At 39.4% G+C, this 5455-nt stretch overlaps 1 pseudogene; it reads right to left on the reverse strand.

Moving 5' to 3' along the window:
- Nucleotides 1-3310: 3310 nt before the first annotated feature.
- On the reverse strand, nucleotides 3311-4723 carry LOC111748621 (putative olfactory receptor 2B3; annotated as a pseudogene).
- Between the last annotated feature and the right edge of the window lie 732 nt (nucleotides 4724-5455).

Below are 5455 nucleotides of genomic sequence, written 5' to 3' on the forward strand. Positions count from 1 at the left end.
CCAAGCTGTCTGCAATAAAGAGATTTTGTTGTGACATATCAGAAAACAAGAAAGGGAAACTGGCTGCAAGCACTCAGGGTACAAATAGACCTAGATCCGAAAAAGTACAATCTATGGGTATGTTTTATACAATTTCTACAGTTGCTGGTTCATTGTAAGGGTCTTTCAACATGCCATTTTCAGTCATTGGAATGTGTCCCTATAAGTAAATTACTTACAAACTATGATTGGTTAAAGTAAAGACAAAAAACTAACATCATGATTGTGTGGCCTTTTCTTTTTTTTCTTATCTAACAATTTGGTCTTTTGGCTCAGAGATCCTGGGTCTGTCATATGAGAGTTGTTTTTGTTACGTGGCTAAGTACGTGGCTTAAGTGTGATATTGGGTACATCTCTAACTTGCTTCCTGGGGTAAATTGTTATTTCCTTTTCATATGCACATCCACAGTCCCTGGATCCAGTTAGAGCACTCTGCTCTACCACTTTGATGTACTTTTTATTCTTTCAAGTCCTATAGATTCTGACAAACAAGTTGGCCTTTTGTGGTTATGGCCTGCTGTGGTTAGATTAACCCTTTATCAGGTTCCTAAGTTTCTAGTAATTTTCTACTGCCAATGCTACCTCTCATACTTATAATCCTTGAATTGTTCTTCCTGGCTTACTAGATAAAGCCCAAAGTTTTTGGTGACCATGTCCATCCTCATCTTCTCTGTTCCTTGTAGTCTATGTTTTATCCATACTAAATTACTTATAACTTCTGAAAAGGTTTGCTTTCTGGCTCCTTTTTTGTTGCCCAAAATGTTGCTTCCACTATGCTTTCACATTACTAACTACAGCTAATAACCTAAGTGTCTTTCTTGAGGATCATATCCCCCAGTAAACTTAATTTGAGCAGCTGTCCTACCCCACTAACCTGTGTCAGGTGTCCCTCACATGTCCTCCAGAAATCCTTGTCTGCCCCTCCAATGGCATTTGGTAACTTTGAAAAAATTCATCTGCTACCCCTGATAAACTAGAACATTTCTTCAGTAGAAGAACTGCAATTGTTTCTCCTCTGGTCTAGTGCTATTTGGAGCCCTGGGGGCATAGTGGTTAAGAGCTTAACTGCTAACCAAAAGATCAACAGTTCAAATCCAACAGCCGTTCCTTGGAAACTCCATGGCTGCAGTTCTACTCTGTCCTATAGGGTTACTATAAGTCAGAATCGACTTGAAGCCAAACAGTTTGTGTGTTTTTTTTTTTTTTTTTTTTTTGGAGTGCTAGCTACTGAATAATAAATGTTTATTGAATGAGCACTCAAATAAGAATGGATAAATTCATATCAATATTAGAAAAAAGTATTCCCATTGACATTTCTATAATTAGCTTTATAATTTAGATGAAATCCTTTGTGCTTAGGGCAGAACTTGGTGCAGAACTTGGGACAAATAAGAAATTTGAGAAAAAGGAAAAAAAATGCTATCTGTAAGTAGTAAATGGACTAACCGAAAGTAGAATTGGAAAAAAAATTCAACTAAAGTTCCAGGTTTCTAGTACAATATAAGGATCCCTGGTGGCACAGTAGTTAAGTGCTTGGCTGCTAACCCAAAGAGCAGCAGTTCTGCTTCTGTCAAGATTGGAAAACCTATGGGGCAGTTTTTCAGTACAATATGAATACATTTAGATAGCTTAAAGGTAGCTACATTTGAGCCAGTCTATAAGCTTATAACAAGTCTAGATTTTATCAAGTGAAGTGAGGATGTGAAATGATTAAGGCATGGGTGCTGGTGGGGAAATTTTTGGTTTGGGATCACTGGTTATTTAATCATTGTTGTTGTTGTTGTTAGGTGCTGTCATGTTGGTTACAACTCATATCAACCCTATGTACAAAAGAATGAACACTGCCAAGTATTGCATTATCCTTTAAATTGTTGCTGTGCTTAAGCCCATTGTTGCAGCCACTGTGTCAGTCTGTCTCATTGAGGGTCTTCCTCTCTTTCACTGACTCTCTATTTTATCAGGTGTCATGTCCTTCTCCAGGGAATAATCCCCCCTGATAACATATCCCAAGTACTTGGGATGAAATGTCATCATCCTTGCTTCTAAGGAGCATTCTGGCTGTACTTCTTTCAAGAGAGATTTGTTCCTTCTTCTGGCAGTTCATGGTATATTCAATATTTTTCACCAACACCATAATTCAAAAGCATTGATTATTCTTTGGTCTTTCTTATTCGTTGCCCAGCATTTGCACGCATATGAGGCTATTGAAAATACCATGGCTTGGGTCACACGCACCTTAATTCTCAAATGACATCTTTGCTTTTTAACACTTGAACAAGGTTTTATGCAGCAGATTTGCTCAATGCAATATGTTGTTTGATTTCTTGACTGCTACTTCCACTGGCATATACTGTGGATTCAAGTAAAATGAAATTCTTCATAACATCAACCTTTTCTCTGTTTATCATGATGTTGCTTATTGGCCTAGTTATGAGGATTTTTGTTTTCTTTATGTTGAGGTGCAATCCCTACTGAAGGCTGTAACAGTCTTTGGTCTTCATCAGTAAGTGCTTCAAGTCCTCTTTGCTTTCAACAAGCAAGATTGTGTCATCACAGGTTGTTAATGAGTCTTCTTCCAATCTTGATGCCACATTCTTATTCATATAGTCCAGGTTCTCGAATTATTGGCTCAGCATACAGATTGAATAAGTATGGTGAAAGGATAAAACCCTGGCACACACCTTTCCTGATTTTAAATCAGACAGCATCCTCTTGTTCTGTTTGAACAACTGCCTCTTGGTCTATGCGCAGGTTCCTCATGAGCACAACTAAGTGTCCTGGAATTCCCATTCTTTGCAATGTTATCCATAGATTGCTTTGATCTGCACAGCTTTTGCATAGTCATTAAAATACAGGTAAACTTCTTTCTGGTATTTTCTGCTTTCAGCCAAGATCCATCTGATAACTCTTATTCCACATCCTCTTCTGAATTCAGCTTGAATTTCTGGCAGTTTGTGATATTAAAGATAGTGTTCAAAAATTTCTGCGTTCTGTTGGATTGCTAATCATAAAGGTGTGGAAAATCCAAAGTAAGATGGTAGACAAGATGATTCTAGAACAAATAGCATATAAGTGGGATGGTAAAACATCCAAATCTCCTGACTACTCTGACATTGATTGAAGGAAATGACTATGACTTGGCTTCAAGGAACAGAGTGCATTGGTGGATTCTGGAAAGCAGAAAACTTTTTAATTTAGAAAAAAGATCTTATCTCAGCATTCCTTCTTTACAGAGGAAGAATTTTCTAACTTCTGGTAGAGTTCAACGGAATCATGAGAGCCTAGAGAGTAGGAAAGTAAGTTCAAAAGTTATTAACATCTTCCAGGTTAAGGAAACATAGAAGAGCTGCATCATCTTGGAGTATTTCTTAAAGAAGATGATTCTTGGCATCACCTTCTTGAAGACCTCCTTCATATTCTTATTTCTAAGGTTGTAAATGAGAGGGTTCAGCATGGGTGTGATGATCCCACAGAAGATGGAAACCATCTTTTCCCAGTCCTTAGAGGTGGATGAAGGTGGTTGTAGATAAATATAGATTCCTGTTCCAAAAAAAGAGATACCATAATCAAATGGGATCCACAGGTCCCAAAAGATTTTTGTTATCTTTTGCCAATCTGATTGTCAATATTGCTTGAACAATGAAGCCATAAGAGATGAGGATCAGCATCACTGGAATTAGCAGAATACACTAAAGAAACAGATCTCAGACTCACTAGGCTTTGTGGCAGCACTTGAGAAGGGCAGGGACCTCACAGAAGAAGTGGTCCACTTCCTTGTGGCTGCTCCAGAGCATGTTAAAGGTCAAGGAAGACTGCAATACTGAGTTGCTGAAACCAGTGTGTATGGCTGCCATCCTCAGGTAGAACAAATGATTCATGATGCCTACATAGTGGGAAAAAAACAAACCAAACCTGTTGCTGTTGAGTTGAATCGACCCTGTAGGACAGAGTAGAACTGCCTCATAGGATTTCCAAGGAGTGGCTGGTGGATTCGAACTGCCAATCTTTTGGTAGCAGCCGTAACTCTTAACCACTACACCACCAGGGTCTGCAAATCACCACAAATCTGTCAAAGGACATTATAGCCAGGAGGAGACAGTAGCACCCAAGACCAGGAAAATGATGAGTTGGGCCTTGCAGCCACCTAGCTCATAGTCTTTTTGTTGCAACAAATATTTGCCAACATATGAGGGACTGTGTTTAAGTTATAACAGAGATCTAAGATGGAGAAACTAGCGAGAAAGAAACACATAGGTGTATGAAGTTTGGGATTCAGGGTGCACACCATCATGATGGACACATTGCCAAAAATGGTGATTTTGTAAGATATCAGCAGAACCACAAAAAAGGGCATTTGCAGCCAGGGTCTGTCTGAGAAGCCAAATGACTTCTTCGGGGCTCTCTCTTTTGCTGAAATCATAATGACTCACTTGTTTTTGATTACCTAAAAAATACAAAATAGTAAGGCAGTCAGTGAATCTTTATTTTTGTTTCTATTTCTTTTTTTAAAATTTTTTTTATTGTGTTTTAATTGAAGGTTTACAAATAAAGTCAGTCTCTAATACAAAAATTTATACACAGCTTGTTATATACTCCTAATTGCTCTTCCCATGATGAGACAGTACACTCATTCCCTCCACCCTCTCTTTTCTTGTCCATTCGGCCAGCTTCTGACTCCCTCCTCCCTCCCATCTCCCCTCCAGACAGGAGATACCAACATAGCCTTTTGTGTCCAACTGATCCAAGAAGCTCACTCTTCACCAGTATCAGTTTCTAACCCACTGTCCAATCCAATCCCTGTTTGAAGAGTTGGCTTTGGGAATGGTTCCTGTCCTGGGCCAAAAGAAGGTCTGGGACCATGACCACTGGGGTCCTTCTAGTCTCAGTTAGACCATTAAGTCTGGTCTTTCTATGAGAATTTGCAGTCTGCATCCCACAGCTCTCCTGCTCCCTCGGGGGTTCTCTGTTGTGTTCCCTGTCAGAGCAGTCATCAGGTATAGCCGGGCACCATCTAGCTCTTCTGGTCTCAGGCTGATGTATTCTCTGGTTTATGTCATCCTTTCTGTCTCTTGGGCTCATAATTACCTTGTGTCTTTGGTGTTCTTCATTCTCCTTTGTTCCAGATGGGTTGAGACCAACTAATGGAATTTAAATGCCCACTTGCTAGCTTTTAAGATCCCAGATGCCACTCTCCAAAGTGGGATGCAGAATGTTATCTTAATAAATTTTATTATGCCAACTGACTTAGATGTCCCCTAAAACCATGGTCCCCAAAACCCCACCCCTGCTTTCCTGGCCTTTGAAGCATTCAGTTTATTAAGGAGACTTCTTTGTTTTTGGTTTAGTCTAGTTGTGCTGACCTCTTCTGTATTGTGTGTTGTCTTTCCCTTCACCTAAAACAGCCCTTATCTACTAT

This window comes from Loxodonta africana, chromosome 1, assembly GCF_030014295.1.
Source record: "Loxodonta africana isolate mLoxAfr1 chromosome 1, mLoxAfr1.hap2, whole genome shotgun sequence".
Taxonomy (NCBI): domain Eukaryota; kingdom Metazoa; phylum Chordata; class Mammalia; order Proboscidea; family Elephantidae; genus Loxodonta; species Loxodonta africana.